Source organism: Podarcis vaucheri (assembly GCF_965113315.1).
Source record: "Podarcis vaucheri genome assembly, chromosome: 8".
Classification (NCBI taxonomy): Eukaryota; Metazoa; Chordata; class Lepidosauria; order Squamata; family Lacertidae; genus Podarcis; species Podarcis vaucheri.
The window spans coordinates 90,301,025-90,324,674 of record NC_138766.1 but is presented as its reverse complement, the minus strand read 5'-3'; the positions used below and the strand labels follow the sequence as shown (position 1 = coordinate 90,324,674).

The 23,650-nt window shown below is 45.1% G+C and overlaps 1 protein-coding gene across 1 annotated transcript in view; it reads left to right on the top strand.

Moving 5' to 3' along the window:
• TSNARE1 (t-SNARE domain containing 1) overlaps window positions 1–23,650 on the top strand; it is a 409,645-nt gene that overhangs the window by 39,354 nt on the left and 346,641 nt on the right. The window contains exon 2 of the mRNA XM_082235920.1: window positions 22,400–22,481. The gene's annotated coding sequence lies outside the window, so the exon portion shown is untranslated. The remainder of the gene's footprint in view (window positions 1–22,399; window positions 22,482–23,650) is intronic.

Sequence of the window (23,650 nt, the reverse complement as noted above, 5' to 3'; positions counted from 1 at the left end):
GGAACGGCCCATCGTCTTCTGTTGAATGTAGTTTGTAGACCGGTGTCTCAGTAAGTCACATGGGGACAGCAGCGACCCTTCCACAGGTATGTTTTAATTAGGTGGAAAAAGCATATTTTTTTGACGACCTTCCAAGTTTTCTAAAGCAATATTAGAATAACTTGGAGAGCCTTTGCAAGGTCATAACAAGGTGATCACGAGGCAGTACAAGTGCTTAAAATGGATGAGCCTTCCCTGGAGTTATAGCTTTGGCAGTTAGACGTATCCTCTTTTTGACTTGTGCTTGGTAAACCAAAGGCTTTTGTGATGTCTCTTTTCCCCGATGACTAGAGGATACTTTATGCATTCAACCCCTGAGCAAGGTTCAGTGGTAGGGGAAGACGGAGAAGGAATAGCTGATGGAACCATGTGGAGCTTTGCCGTTTTGTTGCAGGGGTGTTGCACTTTAAATATTCAGCAAATATAGTTCTTTACTTAACGGAGGAATCCGTCACTGAGTTTTGTTCCCTGGTGGTTCCCTTGTGTGAAGAGTCCCTTCAGCAATGCGGCAAGATGAATAAGTGATGAGAGCAGTATTTGGAAAGGCAGGTACCCAGGTAATGATGTGAGCAGAACTTCTGTCATTCAGACGTCTGGCCATTTGCTGTAGAAATGTGTTTCTGTGTTCCAGTCTCTGCCCAAAATAAATCTGGCAGAAGATCTACCTTGCATCTTGGCTTTGAGAATGTACCATTCTCGGCGGACTGGGCCAGGGGTAGCCAATGACGTCCCCTTCAGATGGTCCTGGGTACAACTCCCATCACTCTTGAACATTGGCTATACTGGCTGAGGCTAATGGGAGTCTAAACAACATTGGCTTACGCAGGACCAGAGTCATGAATTCCAGTTGTGTGTTCGGTGGGACACTGATCATTCCCTTTGAATTAAAATTTGGTGTATGCTTCACCATGTTGGACATCATCATATGCTTTGGGTTACTGGTGTGTGTGAAGGATCATTTGCGAGCCGGTTGTTTGCAGTAATTGAAACTGTCCATCACTGGATTTGCAAAGACTCTTCTGTCCTATCACTCCATTCCATTTTATTTTGTTCAGACCAAGGGCCATCATAATATTCATAGAATCTTAGAGCTGGAAGGGATTCAATGATCATCTAGTTAACCCCCCCCCCATGCAGGAATTTTGGCTAAAGCATCCATGATAGATAACCATCCCACCTCTGCTTAAAAACCTCCAGGAAAGCAGAGTCTACCACCTCCTGAGGGAGTCTATTCCACTTCCAAACAGCTAATAATAATAATAATAATAATAATAATAATAATAATAATAATAATAATAGTATTGTTTATATCCCGCCCACTCTGGATGGCTTCCAGCACATATGAAAACATAATAAGATGTCAAACATTAAAAAAAGTTCCCCAAACAAGGCTGCCTTCTGATGTCTTCCAAAAGTTGTGCAGTTCCTTATCTCCTTGACATGTGGTGGTGGTGAGGGGAAGGCGTTCCGCAGGCAGGGAGGGCACCACTAGTGAGAAGGCCCTCTGCCTGCTTCCCTGTAACCTCACTTCTTGCAGTGAAGGAACCATGAGAAGGCCCTTGGAGGTGGACCTCAGTGTCTGGGCTGAACCTTCTAGGCAACCTTCCAAGATCCATGTGTCAGCGGGGAGTGCCTGTCCTGGTTGCTCCCAGACTTCTCTGGTGCATGGACTCAGAGGCAAAAGGGGAAAGAATAATGGATGTGAATGTTACCTTTGTACAGTAGACTCGTTTCTACATACATCCTCAAACCCTTCTCTACTTTCTACGTTATCCAAATTCAAGGGTGCATTCTCAAAGTGGACTGTCTCAAAGTGCTCAGAAGTTAGTAGAATGCTCTATCCTGCCCATGGACATGACAGGGGAGATGGAAATCCAGCAAACACTCTGGGACAGGATGTGAAGATTCTGAGCAATTGAAACAATAGGAGAATGTCTTTCAGGACCCTGGACAGAGCCCAGGAAGCACACACATTGTTCCAGTGGGACACTCTACTGAGCTCTTAGCTACCTGAACTTGAGACAGAGTCTTGCCAGGCTTAGCCAGGCTTAGCCTATGACATCACTTCATATATTGAAAGGAAATTTTGTTATTTCTCTCTCTCTCTCTCCATATGGATTTCAGTACATAAAGAACTCTGAGCTGGTCACTCCTGCCACCTGGCTTTAACCAACCTCTTTTGCTTCGTACAAGAGCAGAGTATGAAACTAGCATTTTTCTGTATTGATACTTTAGAAACTTGTACTTTTGTAACAAAGCAACATTTTGACTGCCTGTGCATCTTTCCTGACTATTTCACAGAAATGCAAATTCATCTGAGCCTTGAAGAATTTTGTAAGTAGACAATTTTATGACTTACCAAACACGTGGTCTGTCTCTATGCTAGGGAAGTAGGATAGCTCAGAAAGGGGAATATTTTGGGGGCTCACTGAGAGGGCACATTTTTAAGGTTTTGCAGCCTATCTCTCCACACTTTTCTTTGCTGCATGTTTTGTGATGTGAGATCTCTGCTGGGTTTCTCTCACCAAAGAATACTTGCCCCAAACCTTGGTCTGGGCTTCCCGGACTGCAACACTTGGAAGGGACCTCTTGATCTCTAGAGGTCCAGGTTCAGAGGCCTGAGGTTCAGTGGTTAGGTCTCATGATTTCAATTCTCCTTAGCCTCTCTGTCTGTGTCCAAGTTACTGCTAGGAATCAGGGTCCTGACAGTTCCTCTCTTTGGCCTCCTGAGTCTGTTAGTAGGGATCTACCTTATACTGAGTCAGACCAGTGCTGCATATAGCTCAGTTTACTCATGCTGTCTTTTGAAATCAGAGTTGCAAGTACTAGCATCTCTTCTCAAATGAATTGCTTTCCTCCACTTTGGTCTAAACACCTGATGGCTTTTGAGGAAAGCAAAAAGAGTTTTGATTAAACTAGTGGGTTTTCTTTGGGAAGGCTTCAGGCATCTACGTTTGAAGTTGTTGTTCTGCACATTTTTCTTAGATTCTTGGCATCCTTTTCCCCCTTTGAAAAAGTAAAGCGAGGATGCTTTATCCCCAGTAAAGGTGGGGGCCATACTAAATTTTATACATATATTATACAAATTTTATACATATTTTATATAAATTTTGTACATACATAAATTTTAGCCATACTAAAATTACCTATAAAAATACACTTCTTATCTGTTTCTACACAGTGGGTAGGATTCAGTGGTATATGTGTAGAGTGAATAAGGTCCACTAATACAATGGGACTTTTCCCTCTCTTCTCCCCCTATGTGCGCCCCCAAAATATATTATTGGTTCCCCCCCAACACTTCATAGCATAGCAGATTTAGGATGTGCTGGGGGAGGAGAGTGCAGGAAAGTCTTCTTCTGTAAGTGGACCTCATTCTGTAGTTCGGTATTTTCTACATTTGTGTAGCTCTCCTGGGTTTCAGAGTGAGCACATTTCCAGATATCTTGGGAGACGCCAAGGTTTTGACCTGGGACCTTCTGGGACCTTCTGCATGCCCAGCAGTGAACTGCAACTCTTCCCTATAACTGTTCAGCCCCTGCTCTCCCAAGTGTTCAGAGGCCTTTATTTAACAAACACACCTTTTACAAAGCAAGGTTTTGGTCTATAACTTGAATTACAATTGACACGCTTCGGTGCATGGGGACAATTCACTTTTTTATATTGTCTATTACCGGGGAATTTGGGGCTGATTCTACAGCTACTGTAAAACGGGCTTTCAGTTCAAGTATGTTATAAATCGATTCTCTATGGTCTAGACGTGCCTACCTTTCCCTGACTTGACTTGCTGCCTGCAAGATACCATGTGGGAGGACCCAGTGTTTGTCATGAGACAGAGCTTATTTATCTTCTGTGACTCATTCACCTGACAGAGAAACAGCAGCCCTTTGATCGGTGGCTATTAGCTGTAATGGCGATTTGGAACTTGATGGTTAGAGCCAGAATGTCAGCTTTTGGAAGCGACAACAGGAGATAGCTCTTGTCTCCATACCCTGATTGTCACTTGCATGTTGCCTACTTGGTGGTAGTGGAAAACAGGGCTCTGGACTTGGTAGATATTTGGTTTGGTGCAGCAGGGCTCTTGTTACATAGGAACATAGCCACCATAAAGGTAAAGGGACCCCTGACCATTAGGTCCAGTCGTGGCCGACTCTGGGGTTGCGGCACTCATCTCGCTTTATTGGCCGAGGGAGCCGGCATACAGCTTCTTGGTCATGTGGCCAGCATGACTAAGCCACTTCTGGCGAACCAGAGCAGCGCACGGAAACGCTGTTTACCTTCCCGCTGGAGTGGTACCTATTTATCTATTTGCACTTTGATGTGCTTTCGAAGTGCTAGATTGGCAGGAGCAGGGACCGAGCAATGGGAGCTCACGCCGTCGCGGGGATTCGAACCGCTGACCTTCTGATCAGCAAGTCCTAGGCTCTGTGAGTTTGAAGGGCAGCAGTTGAAGAAGGAGCAAAAAGGGTTTTCTTGTGTGTGTGTGTGTGTTTCTTTGTGTCTGATTAGCTGTTTTCCCTGTGTAAAGGTCAGAGGGGGCAGGGTTTCTGTTGAGGCAGGGAATTAGCTGTGGGAGGAGCTTATCAGAGTTTGTAGGGCAGCAGTTGAAGAAGGAGCAAAAAGGGTTTTCTTGTGTGTGTGTGTGTGTTTCTTTGTGGCTGATTAGCTGTTTTCCCTGTGTAAAGGTCAGAGGGGGCAGGGTTTCTGTTGAGGCAGGGGATTAGCTGTGGGAGGAGCTTATCAGAGTTTGCAGGGCAGCGGCAGTTATACCCATCTTTTAGATTTAGGGGAGCTAGTCTCAAACGTTTGTTGGGGGAGACCTAGGTTTTTTTTGTGGGGGAAGTTATTTGTCCTGTCTTCAAGCTTTTTATGATGGAGGACCTCTGTAGCCACCCCCAACAACACGATCTCATGATGGAAGGCGAGGGAACAGCTGCAGTCGCCTGCGATTCCTGCGCAATGTTTGCCATCTTGCCAAAGGTTGCAGGCAGCTTTACCTGCAGCAATTGCATGTTGATTGCCCTTTTAAAAGACAAAGTCCAGCAACTGGAGGAACGTGTAGCTACGCTCCAAAGAATTAGAGAGCTGGAGCTCTTCTTGGAAGCAACAGAGCACACCGTCCCCACCAAGGAGGAGACAGGGGACTCCCCTGAGAAGGAGGCTTGTTCACCAACACAGGAGCCAGATATATGGAGAAACGTGACTCAAAGAAGTAGGAGGCCCAGGGTCCACTCTGATTGTTTAGAAATACACAATCGCTTTGAGGTCCTCTCCCCTAGCATGGAAGACGAAGAGCAGACTCCATTTGAGGATCTCTCCCTCATTACAGTCGATCAGGTATATGAAGACGAGCAGCAAAGTCAGTCCTCAGGGAATGTGCAGGTGACCTTGGAACGGACAGCTCACGGAAGAACCCCGACCAAACCCAAGAGGAGGCGTGTAGTGGTGATAGGGGATTCCCTACTGAGGGGAACAGAAGCAGTGATCTGTGGGCCTGACAAGATGTCTCGGGAAGTGTGCTGTCTCCCCGGGGCTAAGATCCAAGATGTAACTGAACGACTGCAAGGAATCATAAAACCCACTGACGAATACCCCTTCCTCTTGGTTCATGTGGGAACCAATGACACTGCATGGAATAGCCTCCAGAAGATCAAAAGAGACTACAAGGCTCTCGGCAGGAAATTGAAGCAACTAAATGCACAAATTGTCATCTCGTCTGTCCTCCCAGTTGAACGACGTGGCCCAGGGAGAGAGGGGAAAATAGTGGAAGTGAACAGCTGGCTTCGCAAATGGTGTAAACAGGAACGGTTTGGATTCTTAGATCACGGACTGCAGTTTCTTGAAGATGGACTTCTGGCAAGTGATGGGCTGCACCTCACAACGGTTGGGAGAAATGTTTTTGCCAAAAATCTCAGAAACCTCCTCAGGAGGGCTTTAAACTGACTAATGTGGGGGAGGGAGACAGTGCTCCTGAAGGTAGGAGTCTATCAATTAATGAAGATGATCATCCAGATGTCATAGACCAAATGGAGCAAACAGCACGTGGACCTAGTGGTGGGAGGAAAAAATCCTTAAATAAGAGACACGGGGGAATGATTAATGGACTTCAATGTCTGTACACTAATGCGCAAAGCATGGGAAATAAACAAGATGAGCTTGAGCTCTTGGTACAGCAAACTAAATATGACATAATAGGCATCACTGAAACCTGGTGGGATAAGTCCCACGATTGGAATGTAATAATGGGGGGATACAATCTATTTCAGAGAAACAGACCAGACAAGAAAGGAGGAGGAGTGGCGTTATATGTCAGGGATGTGTATACCTGTGAAGAGATCCAAGATTTAGAACCTCAAAGCCAAAGTGAGAGCATTTGGGTCAAAATTAAGGGAGAGAAGAATAACAGAGACCTCATTGTGGGAGTTTACTATAGATCCCCAAGCCAAACGGAGGACATAGATGATGCCTTCCTGGAACAGATGGCCAAGCATGCAAAAGGAAGGGAGATAGTAGTAATGGGGGACTTCAATTACCCGGATATTTGTTGGACGTCAAACTCAGCCAAGAGCATAAGGTCAAACAGATTCCTCACTGGCCTTGCAGACAACTTCATTGCAACGTCAGTACCAAATCATCTGCAAACCTTAATTTGTAATCTTTTGTTCCGAGCTGAACGCCTTTAACCAATTGGTCCCCTCTAATCATGTTCAGCAAAACCTCCAGGACTGTTATAAAAAATAAGGGTGATATTGGGCATCCCTGTCGTGTACCTTTTTCTATAGGAATCTCTTCCGTTACCACATTGTTAACAATCAGCTTTGCTTTTTGCTTAGAATATATAGCACCTATACCGTTTTCAAATCTTTGGCCTACCCCCATCCCTTGGAGATTCTTCTTCATAAAGGTCCAACCAATGTTATCAAAGGCTTTCTCCGCATCCACAAAAATTATCACTGCCTTTCTATTAATGTTAACTTCCAACAACTCTAAAATGTCTATAATGTTCCTTACATTGTCTGACATATGTCTCCCTGGGAGAAAGCCTGTTTGGTCCTTATGAATCTCCTGCACCAATACTCTCTTCAATCTTTTTGCTAAAATGTCTGCAACAGCCAGAGACTAGTACTAAAAGGGTCTTAGAACTAATTGAGAATTTTGGTCAAGTAGCAGGATTTAAACTGAATATGCAAAAAACTAAAGTGTTAGAGAAAAATCTAACAATGGCAGAAAAAGATAAGTTTCAGAAGGAAACAGGTTTAACAATAACAAAAAAGGTGAAATATCTGGGTGTGAACCTGACTTCTAAAAATGTAAATCTATTTAAAGACAATTATGATAAATGTTGGACAGAGGTGAAGAAAGATCTAGAAATATGGTCAAGATTGAAACTTTCCTTGTTAGGCCGAATTGCTGTCATTAAGATGAATGTATTGCCTAGGATGTTGTTTTTATTCCAGACACTCCAGATCTTGGACAGGATGGACTGTTTCAAGAGGTGGCAAAAAGACATATCAAAATTTGTCTGGCAGGGCAAAAAGCCCAGAATAAACTTTAAGATTTTAACTGATGCAAAAGATAGAGGGGGTTTTGCCCTGCCGGACTTGAGACTTTATTATGAATCGGCAGCTTTTTGCTGGCTGAAACAATGGCTACTTCTTGAGAATACAGATATTTTGGATCTGGAAGGGTATGATAATAGATTTGGCTGGCATGCATATATATGGTATGACAAGGTAAAATTGCATAAAGGCTTTAAAAACCATATTGTGAGGAAAGCACTGTACAATGTTTGGATAAGATACAAAGATTTGCTGGAAAGTAAAACCCCTAGGTGGTTATCACTAATGGAGGCTAAAGAGGTAAAAAAACTAAATATGGAGTCCAACTGGCCAAAATATTCTGAAATTTTAGAACAAGATGGTGAAAGAGTTAAATTGCAGAGTTTTGACAAATTAAAGTCTAAGGTGCGAAATTGGTTGCATTACCATCAGATAAATGAGGTATTTAAACAGGACAGGAAAATAGGTTTCCAGAGGGAGAGGTCGAAATTAGAAACAGAACTGTTAGAACCCAATACTAAGAACCTGTCGAGAATGTACAATTTGCTGCTGAAGTGGAATACACAAGATCAAGTAGTAAAACCAGCCATGATTAAATGGGCACAAGACATAGGTCATGACATAATGATTGATGACTGGGAACAGTTATGGAACACAGGTATTAAGTTTACAGCTTGTAATGTATTAAGAGAGAATATAATGAAAATGATCTATAGGTGGTACATGACCCCAGTCAAACTTGCAAAAATTTATCATCTGCCCAGTAATAAATGTTGGAAATGTAATGAGACGGAAGGTACCTTCCATCACCTTTGGTGGACCTGCCCGAAGGTAAAGGCCTACTGGGAAATGATCTATAATGAAATAAAAAAGGTCCTTAAATGGACATTTTTGAAAAAGCCAGAGGCCTTTCTTCTGGGTATGGTAGGCCAATTGGTGCCAAGGAAGGACAAAACATTTTTTATGTATGCTACCACGGCGGCAAGAATTCTTCTGGCAAAGTATTGGAAGATGCAGCAGCTACCTACTCTGGAAGAATGGCAAGCGAAGGTGATCGAATATATGGGAATGGCAGAAATGACCGGCAGAGTTCGCGACCAGGGGAGAGAGACGGTGGAAGAAGACTGGAAGAAATTTAAAAAATATCTTAAAGACTGTTGTAAAATTGATGATGCTTGAGATGTTATGGTTATAAGAAATAGAGAATTGCAGCTGTAAACTATAAACTTAAAGAATCTACAAAGAAAATGAGCGAATTAACTGAACGAAGGGTTGCTGAGAAAGGGTTAATATAAGGATGCAGAAAAAGGGAGGTATGGGGAAGTCCGGGAAAGAAGGTTTTAAAAATAAGTTTAAGAAATTATACATGTTTATATGTTTGTATGTCTTGTAGGGTTTGCTTTGTTATTTGTTTTATTATATGTTTGGAAAATTAATAAAAATTATTATAAAAAAAAAAAAGACAACTTCATTGTCCAGAAAGTGGGAGAAGCAACAAGAGGAACAGCCATTTTAGATCTGGTCCTAACCAATGTTGATGACCTGGTTAGTGGGGTAGATGTGGAAGGATCATTAGGCGCGAGTGATCATGCTCTTCTGAAGTTTACTATACAGCGGAAAGGAGCAGCCAAGCATACTAGGACTCAATTTCTTGACTTTAAGAAAGCCGACTTCATAAAGCTTAGGGAAGTGCTGGGTGAGATCCCATGGACAGCAATACTAAAAGGAAAGGGAGTTCATGATGGCTGGGAGTTTGTTAAGAGGGAGATAGTAAAAGCACAACGACAGGCAATACCAATGAGACGGAAACATGGAAGGTGCCTAAAGAAGCCAGGGTGGCTATCTAAAGAACTTTTAACTGAATTAAGATTAAAAAAGGATGTGTACAAAAAATGGAAAAGGGGGGAAACCACCAAAGAGGAATTCAAACAAATCGCCAGCACGTGTAGACACAAAGTCAGAAAAGCTAAAGCACAGAATGAACTCAGGCTTGCTAGAGAGGTTAAAAGCAACAAAAAAGGCTTTTATGGGTATGTTCGTAGCAAAAGGAAGAACAAAGAAACAGTGGGGTCACTCAGAGGAGAAGATGGTGAAATGCAAACGGGACACAGAAAGGGCTGAACTCCTCAATGCCTTCTTTGCCTCAGTCTTCTCCGATAAAGAAAACAATGCCCGACCTGAAGAATTTGGAGCAAATGATTCAGCAAAGGAAACACAGCCCAGAATAACTAAGGAGATAGTACAAGAATATTTGGCTAGTTTAGATGTATTCAAGTCTCCAGGGCCAGATGAACTGCATCCAAGAGTATTAAAAGAACTGGCAGATGTGATCTCAGAACCACTGGCAGTCATCTTTGAGAATTCCTGGAGAACAGGCGAAGTCCCGGCAGACTGGAGGAGGGCAAATGTTGTCCCTATTTTCAAAAAGGGGAAAAGAGAGGACCCAAATAATTACCGCCCAGTCAGTCTGACATCAATACCAGGGAAGATTCTGGAACAGATCATTAAGCAAACAGCCTGTGAGCACCTAGATAGGAATGCTGTGATCACCAATAGTCAGCATGGATTTCTGAAAAATAAGTCATGTCAGACTAACCTGATCTCGTTTTTTGACAGAATTACAAGCCTGGTAGATGAAGGGAACGCAGTGGATGTAGCCTACCTTGATTTCAGCAAGGCATTTGACAAGGTGCCCCATGATATTCTTGTAAAGAAGCTGGTAAAATGCGGTCTTGACTATGCTACCACTCAGTGGATTTGTAACTGGCTGGCTGACCGAACCCAAAGGGTGCTCATCAATGGTTCCTCTTCATCCTGGAGAAGAGTGACTAGTGGGGTGCCACAGGGTTCTGTCTTGGGCCCGGTCTTATTCAACATCTTTATCAACGACTTGGATGATGGACTCAAGGGCATCCTGATCAAATTTGCAGATGACACCAAACTGGGAGGAGTGGCTAACACCCCAGAGGACAGGATCACACTTCAAAACGACCTTGACAGATTAGGGAACTGGGCAAAAACAAACAAGATGAATTTTAACAGGGAGAAATGTAAAGTATTGCACTTGGGCAAAAAAAATGAGAGGCACAAATACAAGATGGGGGACACCTGGCTTGAGAGCAGTACATGTGAAAAGGATCTAGGAGTCTTGGTTGACCACAAACTTGACATGAGCCAACAGTGTGACGTGGCAGCTAAAAAAGCCAATGCAATTCTGGGCTACATCAATAGGAGTATAGCATCTAGATCAAGGGAAGTAATAGTGCCACTGTATTCTGCTCTGGTCAGACCACACCTGGAGTACTGTGTCCAGTTCTGGGCACCACAATTCAAGAAGGACACTGACAAACTGGAATGTGTCCAGAGGAGGGCAACCAAAATGGTCAAAGGCCTGGAAACGATGCCTTATGAGGAACGGCTAAGGGAGCTGGGCATGTTTAGCCTGCAGAAGAGGAGGTTAAGGGGTGATATGATAGCCATGTTCAAATATATAAAAGGATGTCACATAGAGGAGGGAGAAAGGTTGTTTTCTGCTGCTCCAGAGAAGCGGACACGGAGCAATGGATCCAAACTACAAGAAAGAAGATTCCACCTAAACATTCGGAAGAACTTCCTGACAGTAAGAGCTGTTTGACAGTGGAATTTGCTGCCAAGGAGTGTGGTGGAGTCTCCTACTTTGGAGGTCTTTAAGCAGAGGCTTGGCAACCATATGTCAGGAGTGCTCTGATGGTGTTTCCTGCTTGGCAGGGGGTTGGACTCGATGGCCCTTGTGGTCTCTTCCAACTCTATGATTCTATGATTCTATGATTCTATGATTCTATGATTCTAACCCACAGTGCCACCGATGCCACCTTAGCAGTGTTCAAAATCAGCTAAGCACCAGGCACATTTTGCACCTGCTTTTCAACCATTTGCGACCAGGTGAAGATACCTGGTGTCTCCACCTTCTGGAGATGCATGCCTGGGGATCCTTGGAACTTGACTGTTTTCACGCACTAATACCCTATCAGTGATATTTTATCTGCACGATCAGAACACATTTCTGGAATCAAATTGCTTTTTCTGTGCAGCCTGAGCAGGAGCAGTCAGCCTTAAGAAAAAGAGGTTGGAATTGGCCAATAGATATGCGGACTGCCCCTGGATCAAGGGACCTCTCATCTTTAAGTTCTCAGAGCTCTTAACCCAGCTGAAGGTTCTCATCTGAACTAGCCAGATGTTTAACTAAGAATCAATCAGTCAGTCCATGATTTGGAAAAAAAAAATTAGAGAAGGCATAGGCAAACTCCACCCTCCAGATGTTTTTGGACTACAGTACCTATCATCCCTGACCACTGGTCCTGTTAGCTAGGGATGATGGGTGTTGTAGTCCCAAAACATCTGGCAGGCTGAGTTTGCCTATGCCTGCTTTAGAGCCATCTTGCCCCCCAAATGGCAACTAGACATTCCGTTTTGGCAAAGAATTGATGCTTTTGAATTGTGGTGCTGGAGGAGACCCTTGAGAGTCCCATGGACTGCAAGAAGATCAAACCTATCCATTCTGAAGAAAATCAGCCCTGAGTGCTCACTGGAAGGACAGGTTCTGAAGCTGAGGCTCTAAGACTTTGGCCACCTTATGAGAAGAGAAGGCTCCCTGGAAAAGACCCTGATGTTGGGAAAGATGGAGGGCACAAGGAGAAGGGAACGACAGAGGACGAGATGGTTGGACAATGTTCTCAAAGCTACCAGCATGAATCTGACCAAACTGCGGGAGGCAGTGGAAGACAGGAGTGCCTGGTGTGCTGTGGTCTAGGGGGTCACGAAGAGTTGGACACGACTAAACAACTAAGCAACAACAACACAACAACCTTGGTTTAATTAGCCATTTGGTGCCCAGCTTATATAGCTGATTTTCTAACACTGCGCCTTACACAGAGTTAGACCATAGAACCATAGAATTGTAGATTTGAAAGGGGCCCCGAGGGTCATCTAGTCCAACCCTCTGCAATGCCCTGCAGCTATTGGTCTATCTAGCTCAGTATCATCTACACTGATTGGCAGAAGCGCCCCAGGGTTTCAGATAGGGTACTCTCCCAGTCCTACCTGGAGATCAAATCTGGGATTTTGTGTGTGCAGAGCTCAGTTGCTGAACCGTGTCTGTTCTTATGTATCTTCTGAATTCATAACCCAATACTGAAGTGACTCAGACCCTGCAATCACTGTCTAGCTTTCCTATGTAGGTAGCGTTCTGTGGCATGGATGAATGTCCATCATGCTGGTCCCCACCTGGAGCCGATTTGCTACCTGACTTTGAACTAGGCCTCCTTAGAAATAATTCAGTAGGAAGAACCAAAAAGACTCTCAGAGCAGAGGAATGCTTTGCTAGGGGATGTGATTTCCTTGAAAATCCCGGGGAGAATCGGTGGTGGAGGTTTTGCTCTCTGAAAGGAATTCTGGTTAATGTTCATTAGAATATTGTTGTGGGTTTGGGAGCTCAGTCTGAATTATGCCCTGAATCCCTTCCAGTTCCCAGAGTCCAATGAAGATTAGAATCTAACGGTGGATCCTGTTGCTGAACTAGTGGGACAAGCTTCTTCGCAAGGCAGTGACCTTAGCTGGCCACTTAGGTGCCCTCATCAACATCAAAAAAACATCAAAAACATCAAAAAACATCAAAAAAATAATGAGAGGCACAAATACAAGATGGGAGACACCTGGCTTGAGAACAGTACATGTGAAAAGGATCTAGGAGTCTTGGTTGACCACAAACTTGACATGAGCCAACAGTGTGACGCGGCAGCTAAAAAAGCCAATGCAATTCTGGGCTGCATCAATAGGAGTATAGCATCTAGTTCAAGGGAAGTAATAGTGCCACTGTATTCTGCTCTGGTCAGACCACACCTGGAGTACTGTGTCCAGTTCTGGGCACCACAATTCAAGAAGGACACTGACAAACTGGAATGTGTCCAGAGGAGGGCAACCAAAATGGTCAAAGGCCTGGAAACGATGCCTTATGAGGAACGGCTAAGGGAGCTGGGCATGTTTAGCCTGCAGAAGAGGAGGTTAAGGGGTGATATGATAGCCATGTTCAAATATATAAAAGGATGTCACATAGAGGAGGGAGAAAGGTTGTTTTCTGCTGCTCCAGAGAAGCGGACACGGAGCAATGGATCCAAACTACAAGAAAGAAGATTCCACCTAAACATTAGGAAGAACTTCCTGACAGTAAGAGCTGTTTGACAGTGGAATTTGCTGCCAAGGAGTGTGGTGGAGTCTCCTACTTTGGAGGTCTTTAAGCAGAGGCTTGACAACCATATGTCAGGAGTGCTCTGATGGTGTTTCCTGCTTGGCAGGGGGTTGGACTCGATGGCCCTTGTGGTCTCTTCCAACTCTATCATTCTATGATTCTATGATTCTATCACAAAAGAATGAGCTCAGTTGCAAGAGCTGCAACAAAGGGATGGTGCCCTCAAGGCTAATGGGTGGGCCTTTCCCCCACCCACTGTCCTAGCTGCTAGGTAGGAGTGCAGTAACCAGAGTTGTATGTGTGTGAGCTGGAAACAGGCTGGGAACTGGATACACAGAGACACAGCTTACCTCTGTGCTGGATCCGTAGAACTCTTGTTACGTTCGGTTCAGGCTATGTCTTTTCAGGTTTCGTCCCGTGGCGACCTGGAAGTACCAGAAAGGGTTACGTCTGGGTTTCGCCACCCTCACATGCGCAGACACGCAAAATGACGTCACGCGCATGTGCAGAAGTGGCGAATCACGAGCCGCGCATGCGCAGATGCGGGTTGCATTTCTTTCAGGTTGCCAACGGGGCTCTGGAACAGATCCTGTTTGCAACCAGAGGTACCACTGTATATCCTAAAGGTACCGCAGTCTGCACTGATCTTTGTTCCAGGGAAACTGAACCTGAGTAAATGCTTAGAACCCCATTGCAGAACGATACTAACCTGACGTTCCGGCATTACTGAAACCGGTGCTTTCAGAATGGCATTCTGTGCTTCCTTTGAGGGGATAATATAATGCAGAGTACATATTTGTTTCATGTCACACTCCTTATGCATGTGCTGTAAAGCGATACTTTTTACTTTTTGTTCCCGGAATTGGCAGTTATGTGCAGCCTGTGTAGTTGACAGCATACAACTTGAAGCCAAGTGGCACGAATGCGCTTTCTTTGATCAGCTTTTCACTAGTAATTTTGCTTGATGTGATTGGTAGGTTTATTTTACAAAATGATTCTTGGTTCGCAGCAGTAACGGCAGCACATTTTGCATTTAAGTGTGCCTCTCGCATTGGACTCATTGGAATAGCCACGTTTATCTAAAAGGCCGTATTGGTCCAAAAGTGGAAGGGGAAACCTTCCACAATACACACTTGGGAAAGATCAAAATGACACAGGGACACAGAAAGCTGTCTTATGCCAAGTGAGACCATTGGCTTGTCTACCTCAGTGCTGCCCACACTGACTGGCAGCAACTCTCCAGGTTCTGAACCTGGGACCAAAGGCCTGGTTAAAGAGGAATGTTTTTGCCTAGCAACTAAAGGTGCATAATGAAGGTGCCAGGCAAACCTCCCTGGGGATAGCATTCCACAAACGGGGGGAGCGACTGCAGAAAAGGCCCTTTTTCATGTTGTTACCCTCTGAAAGCCAGTGTGGTGTAATGGTTAAGAGCGGTAGAGTCATAAGCTGGTGAACTGGGTTCGCGTCTCCGCTTCTCCACATGCAGCTGCTGGGTGACCTTGGGCCAGTCACACTTCTTTGAAGTCTCTCAGCCCCACTCACCTCACAGAGTGTTTGTTGTTGGGGAGTTACAGATAGGTAGCCGTGTTGGTCTGCCATAGTCAAAATAAAAAAAAATTCCTTCCAGTAGCACCTTAAAGACCAACTAAGTTAGTTCTTGGTATGAGCTTTCGTGTGCATGCACACTTCTTCAGATACACTGAAACAGAAGTTGCCAGATCCTTCAATATAGTGAGAAGGTGGGGAGGGGTATTACTCAGAAGGGTGGTGGGAATGGGAGATTGGCAGATAGCTGAGATGAGCCTGTTGACGACTCTTAACGACTGCAATGGGTCTTACAGGAAAAGGCAAGGGGTGAGAAGGTGAAAAATGGCTTAGTCATGTATAATGAGATAAGGTGCTACTGGAAGGAATTTTTTTATTTTGACTATGGCAGACCAACACGGCTACTTATCTGTTGTGGGGGAGGAAGGGAAAGGAGAATGTTGGCCACTTTGAGACTCCTTCAGGTAGTGATAAAGCGGGATATCAAATCCAAACTCTTCTTCTTCTTCCTCTGGACCTTTTGTGGAGGAGACACATGAAGAAGGGCCTCAGAAGATGATCATAGGGCCATGTTCTCTTCTTCTCCAGAAGCAGGCTCAGGAACCTGAACCTGGTCTTAGCTGGAGACTCTGCAGCCACTTCTGGACTCCAGGGATTTGACAGGCTATAGGCCTGTTCATCTGCTTTCACTTGAGTGGGGAATACAAATGAATGGGGAGGGTAGGTGCACACTCAATGTGAGGTGGCGAGGGCTGAAGTGCACAGGGGCTGATGCATGTGGGTATATTGTGGGGGTCGTGGGGTCAGAGTCTACCCTTCTCCCCACATGCAATTTCCCTAGTCGTGTTTACATTCCCTGTTCAGGGACGGCAGCTGGTTGGGGCCGTTCTCTTTATACAATGTGGCAAGTGGTTGTTAGGGAGTTCTGCCAGTCTTATGAAACTTTAGCATTATGAATCAGAGCACATCCTTCTGTGTGGCATTATCATTTTATTTTTCTTTCTCCACTTGCCGAAATAGGAATATTCCTTCTGTAGGTAACAATGGGATTTGAGTTTTGATAACGGCAGTGGCCCTCATGCAAAGCTGACAACCCTCCGCCTCTTCTAGTTTCTCTCCCAGGTTTCTCTCCCCTTATTTAAATATCAAAAATTCAGATGCCTTCCGAAGTGGTGGTATTGGAAAGGGAAGCGTGGGTGTTATTGCAAGGTTGAGCCAATCCATTTTTATCTCATTATATATCTTTTTTTACCTAATGCTTTTTATTATGTGAACTGTGCTGGGTTTTTAGATCCGATGCAGGGATGACGTTGCTATAACAACACGATGATTCATGTAATTTCTGCAACATTCTGTTGGGTGGGTTTTGCAGCTTGAAAGCTTCTATGCAGTAGTCATGGGGATTCCTCTTGCTTGGTTCTGTCCACCCCACTGCAAATGTGGTACCCAAGGGTCTTACGAATTCCCACCATCTTTGGTAGCAGAAACCAATTTTTCACATGCCTGCCATGAAGTTCTTTGTTGACGGATGTGATGTATTGTGTTGGACATCAAACTGAGCTTCAGAAGCAAGGTCAAGGATGATAGGATGATTATTATTTAGTTCCACTTCCCAACTTAGCAAGCGTGGCATTCACCCTGTGCCTTTGAGGGATTTGGAGCAATTCTGAAGCATCTCTAGCTATTCAATCTCAGGAGAAGAGGAAGGGGCTTCATTCCAAAGGTAGCCAACCCTTGAGATATGGTTGGACTACACTTCCCATCACCCCAACTGTTGACCCTGCTGCTCGGGGGCTGATGGGAGCTGGAGTCCAACTGCAAATGGAAAGCACACTGTTGACTACTCCTGTTCTCATACATCCAGGAAGAGAAGACAGCCAAATAAAAGCCAGGTAGACTTGACAGTAAAAAGGTAAAGGGATCCCTGACCATTAGGTCCAGTCGTGACCGACTCTGGGGTTGCGGCGCTCATCTCACTTTATTGGCCGAGGCAGCCGGCGTACAGCTTCTGGGTTATGTGGCCAGCATGACTAAGCCGCTTCTGGCGAATCAGAGGAGCGCACGGAAACGCCGTTTACCTTCCCGCTGGAGTGGTACCTATTTATCTACTTGCACTTTTGACATGCTTTCAAACTGCTAGGTTGGCAGGAGCAGGGACTGAGCAAAGGGAGCTCACCCCGTCGCAGGGATTCAATCCGCGACCTTCTGATTGGCAAGTCCTAGGCTCTGTGGTTTAACCCACAGCACCACCTGCATCCCTTAGACTTGACAGTAGAGCCTCTCAAAACGTTGATATTAAACAGAAGGTGGAATAGAAGTGGTAGCTCAGTGAATGGTTTAGCCCTGAATGTTATGTTCTGTAGCATGTTTGCATCAACCTTGCTGGTTGAGACCAATGACCCATCTCGTCCAGCATCCTGTTCTCACAGCGGCCAGCCAGATGCCCTTGAGATACCCACAAGCAGGATTTGAGCACAAGAGCTCTCTCCTTGTCTGTGATTTCCATCAACTGCTGTTCAGAAGCACTCCTGCCCCTGACAGTCTTCTTTCTCTTCCATTGGCGATCCCTCGTAGCTGAGTAAGATTGTCTTCCATAAACATGGATTTAAGAATGAGTCCGTAAGTGACTGTGGAGGCCAACTCTGGGTCCACACGTCCTTCCACAGTGGGGACATAGGTTTCCGGGTGGGAGTTGATCATGGTGTGGATTTGCCAAGCATGCCTTCCTCTTAGCATGTTTCTCCCTTGTGTCCTGAGTTTGAGTGTCTTCAAAGCCCGTGACACCTTTGGTGAAGGCTGTTCTCCAATTGGAGTGCTCGCAGGCTAGTGTTTCCCAATTGTTGGTGTTTATACTACATTTTTTAAGATTTGCCTTGAGACAGTCTTTAAACCTCTTTTGTTGACCACCAGCATTACGCTTTCCATTTTTAAGTTGGGAATAGAGTAGTTGCTTTGGAAGACGATCATCAGACATCCGCACAACATGACCAGTCCAACGAAGTTGATGTTGAAGAATCATTGCTTCAACACTGGTGATCTTTGCTTCTTCCAGTACACTGGTATTAGTTCACCTGTCTTCCCAAGTGATGTGTAGGATTTTTCAGAGACCCCGTTGATGGAATCTTTTGGGGAGAGCAGGTACGGCATAGCCATCGGGTTTGGTAGTCATCTAAAGCTCTCTCATGCATGAGTTTGCTTAGTCCTCTTTCAAAACCATCCAAGTTGGCGGCCATCCATGCCTCTTGTTGGAGCAAATTCCATAGTTTGACTATGAGATGTGTGAAGAAGCACTTCCTTTTGTCTGTTCTGCTTCATGGGATGTCCACCTGTTCTAGTGTTACCAGAGAGGGAGGAGAGAAAAAAAACCATTTCTAAATCCACTTTCTCCACACCTTTGTAAAAAATGCTTCTGTTAGAGTCCTCCTGGTGGTGCAGCAATAAAACTGCTAGCACATTTGCAAAGCTAAGCAGGGTCCGAGACGGTTTCAAATTGGATGGGCGACCGGGTGTTGAGATACCTGCATTGGGAGGTTTGGACTAGAGGATTCATTCCAACTCTAGAATTCTTTGACTATGAACCTTTTACTCCCCTATTCAGCCACTCCCCCTATTTAGCTGTTGACAATCTCTTGCCCAAGCAAATATTAAATGCTTGGTCCCTTCCACTTGTCCTCTCTCGCCAGTTTTACAAGGGCATTTCTTCCTTCGGTCTCTATGCCTTTAAATTCAAGAGTGACCTATTTTCAAACTGAAAGGTTCTTTGGGCAGGGATGCTGGGGGATGTACCTTAGATGGCTTGGAACGTTGCATTAAGAGTCTGGCATGACAGATAAAAACACACGGTTGACCCTGCCTTCCTGTCCTGGCTAATTATATTAAACTCCATTTGCATGCTGACATGAGAGTTTAAGAGGGGTCGTTGGAGCCTCGATGCATATTAAATCTGCAAAATGACAGTCCGAGGCCAGGGGAGCATTGGACAAGTGGCAATTAGGCCACTAAGAGGATCACACCATGTTTTCGTATTGCCAGGAGAGGTCTGCCGATCTTTGCCTTTAAATGCTTGACAGAGGCACCCAGAAGTGCCTCTTGACTGCATTAGTGGCAGGATCAGTGCGGTGAAAGACAGCAGGCGGCCTCTTAGCAGAAAGTGGTGCGGTAGGTGTTTTGCGGAAAAATAGTAAGCCATCGGCAGAGTGGCCCAGTAGTCCCGGCCAGATTCCTTGCTCCTTTGATCCTGCTGAGGGAACTATGCCACTCAAAGAAGAAGAAGAAGAAGAAGAAGAAGAAGAAGAAGAAGAAGAGTAGTTTTGATTTGATATCCCGCCTTTCACTCCCTTTAAGGAGTCTCAAAGCGGCTAACATTCTCCTTTCCCTTCCTCCCCCACAACAAACACTCTGTCAGGTGAGTGGGGCTGAGAGACTTCAGAGAAGCGTGACTGGCACAAGGTCACTCAGCAGCTGCATGTGGAGGAGCGGAGACGCGAACCTGGTTCCCCAGATTACGAGACTACCGCTCTTAACCACTGCACCACACTGGCTCTCAAAGGATGTGCTGGCCTTCCCAAAATCCACTTCGAGGTTTATTTTTACATCCAAGCAGGATATGAACACGGGCCAATCACTGCCTCTCAGCCTAACCTGCCTAGAAGTGTAGATGAGAAGGGAGATAACCATAAATTCCTCTGGTGGGGGGGGGGGCGGCGGGGGACATGGGATTTTACTGTATTTTTGGTTTCTATGGAAGCCGCCCAGAGTGGCCGGGGAGGCCCAGCCAGATGGGCGGGGTATAAATAATAAATGATGACGATGATGATGATGATGATGATGATGATTAATGCAACACACAAGCAGATAGTTCTGAGGGTGGTCGAATGAGTTCTATGGAGGAGTGATTTTTTTATGAATACCCCCCGAATATTATTTTTTAATCCCTGCAAGTAGAAAAGTAGAGCGTCAAGAGTCCAGCCCATCCTTCTCCTTGCTGTGCTGGTTTCCTATTGCAGTGGCCTTCTGCCCTTGCTCCCCAGCAGTCTGAAATGGTACGTTCAATTCTACCACCTCAGAAGGACATCAGAAGAACCCAGTTGCATCAGGACCATGACCCATCTTGTCCAGTGTTGTGTTGTCACAGCAGAGAACCAGGTGCCTCTTGGAAGTCCCGTGATTCCTGCGTTGAAGGGGGTTGCATTAGATGACCTTTGTAGTCCCAGCTCAACAATTCTCTGATTCTATGCATTAAGGCGCATAACACAACACAGCTTCCCTTCTCCCTCAAGAACTGCTCTACCACTCAAAGATCTGTACCGTGCCACACCTTTTTCTCCATGCTGCCTCTTAAAGGGTAAAGGGACCCCCGACCGTTAGGTCCAGTCGTGGCCGACTCTGGGGTTGCAGCGCTCATCTCGCTTTATTGGCCAAGGGAGCTGGCGTACAGCTTCTGGGTCATGTGGCCAGCATGACTAATCCACTTCTGGCGAACCAGAGCAGCGCACGGAAACACGGTTTACCTTCCCGCCGGAGCGGTACCTATTTATCTACTTGCACTTTGACGTGCTTTCGAACTGCAAGGTTGGCAGGAGCAGGGACCGAACAACGGGAGCTCACCCCATCGCGGGGATTCGAACCGCTGACCTTCTGATCGGCAAGCCCTAGGCTCTGTGGTTTAACCCACAGTGCCACCCGCGACCCATGCTGCCTCTTAGTCTGGGTCAATTACCCTCATTTCTGGTTTGTCCCCTCACTTTCTTACCTTAACTACCAGCAGAAGTTCTAGTTACAGGTAGGTAGCCATGTTGGTCTGCTGTAGTCGAATTTTTTTTTTTTTTTAAATTCCTTCCAGTAGCACCTTTTGACTACCAGCGGAAGATTTGCCAGAAAAGCCCACCTCATTGTATTTTTAAAGTGAAGCATTTTTTCTCGATGTGCTGAGTATAGTTGCAGTTTTAAAGCTGGCTGGATTTGGGGAGAAGTGTTTGCTTAATCTCTTTCCATTGACGTTTCTCCTTTTTTCCTTTTTGGTATGTTTTAAAATAATTATTACCTGTCCAAAGCATTTGAGGCTGGGAAGGCTGATAATTAGTAGGTCTGCAAACCTTAATTGGTTTAATCGGCAGATCAATCCACTAAAGCTTTAATTGATTAATTTGTAGGGCTCCAAGTTGAGACACACTTTCCTTTTATTTATTTTCTTCCGGCGAGCTACTACGTTAGGGAACAAAAAGGCATATAAGAAAGGAAAGTGAGGCTTACAACGGCAAAAAAATTGTAGTGTGGAGTTGAAATTTCCAAGCGCTTCACCACAATTCATTCCCCACAAGTGTTCCCAAACAGATAGTTACCCTCTCCTGCCCTCCCACCTTAAAACAATATTGCACTTCTCTTTGAATAGACTTCACCCAAACCTGCTGATTTCTGCCTCTTGTGCATGAACGATGCAATCTAAGTTAAAGCAGTAGGGAGCATGAACTGAACACCAGAAACACAGGGAATCGTGTCTTCCTAGCAACATGTTTTGGTGGTACCTTGGTTCTCAAACGCCTTGGTACTCAAACTACTTGGAACCCAAACACTGCAAGCCCAGAAGTAAGTGTTCCGGTTTGCAAACATTTTTCAGAAGCCAAATGTAATTTGCAGTAATCCAAGCGAGAGATAACTAGAGCACGCACCACTCTGGCGAGACAGTCCGTGGGCAGGTAGAACAGCTTCATTCACATTGCTTCTGCTAGGAAAAGGCCCTTAGTGGCTATTTATTTGTAGTGTTTATTTAGCAATGCTTCTATATCTCATTGAAAGTTAATTATTGCAACCATCCTGTAAGACTGGCCAGCATTATCATTACCATCCGTTTCCTAGATCTGTGCATAGGCTGAAGCAGAGAGTGTGTGGTCTGTTTCCGAGGATGTTCATAGCAACGTGGAATCTGAATCACTGCACCAAATTTCTGTTTGGTTTCAATGATCGATACGATCTGTTTAGGGCAAATTGGACTCTACATTACTCATTCAGTCCCCCCCCCATCTTGTTTCCATAGATTGTCGGGAGAATCTTGGCTGATCGGGAGAGGTGGACTTTGGGAAACCTCCATAGAAAATTTGGTATTGTTTCTGCCCAAGGTAAGGACAAGTTAAGTTCTTAAATTTAGTGACCTGATACTTGGGGGTTGTGTATTGAATAGGATGATGTGCTATTTCCTCTGCCTCTGGGTTCCAGAGTTGGCTTGAGGAGGACTCTAATTCAGATGATGCACCAACCATTCTGCTTGAGGCTATGCTGCCGTAGCCTGAAAATGTGGTGCTTCCATCAATCATCTTCTAAGTCTGAACCCCTTTAAATATTGCAACAATCTCCCTTGACAGATGGAGGCAATGGAAGTGCCACCAGCCCTTTTAAAGACTGCAGAGGACTTTAAGCCTCACTTCCCAGGGCTCACTGGGAGCGGTCTAGGGTCCTGGTTTGCCTTATTCCCACCTTGGCCTAGACCAGAAGAAGCTCTGGTATTTGTTACTACCTTCCCTGTGACATCTCAGCCCCAATGGAACAGGATAGGTAGGATGTCGCTGAAGACAAATGCAAAAATCCTTCCTAGATTTTTTTTTGGATTACAACTCATATCAGTTCCACCAAAAAAAATCTGGGTTAGGGAAGGCTGGTTTAAAGTGAGGTTAATGATTTCTAGACTAGTCACATGGGCGATCCAGGCCAATCATGACTGGAGCAATGCTTCTTGAACAGGTAGACCCATCCATACCATGTCATAGCACCCAAAGCCACTAGAGTGGCACCTTTTGATGCTGATGTCTTCCTCCCTCCTCCCCAATCACTCTTCTGCTTGTTACTCAATCCTGATATAAGCATGGATTTTCTATGCCCATACAAGAAAGGACAGTAAACTGTGGGTGGTATCTTGTTCTGTTGGTATAAGGACTTTGGCTTTGTAATAGAACTTCCCCTCTTCTCCCCATGCAGCCCATAAATAATTTTTAGGGCTCCCCCAACCCAGCAGAATGGATTTTGGGTGGGGATGGGCACCTGTGGGGAGAAGGAGAGCAGCTCTGTTGTGCAAATGGAAATCCTTCATCTTATGGAACAAGTGCATGGGATGCTACCCATGAGCTCATCCCTTCATCAAGTGTCATCTCAAAGACTTCTGAAGGAACACTTAGTTTGCTGTGGAGGTGTGAAGAAGCTGATACAGTGTCTTCTAGGAAGTTTGATGTAGCTATAAGGATGCGATAGCTGGTGATGGACCAATTAGTGCATTTCAAGCCCTCCAAATTACATT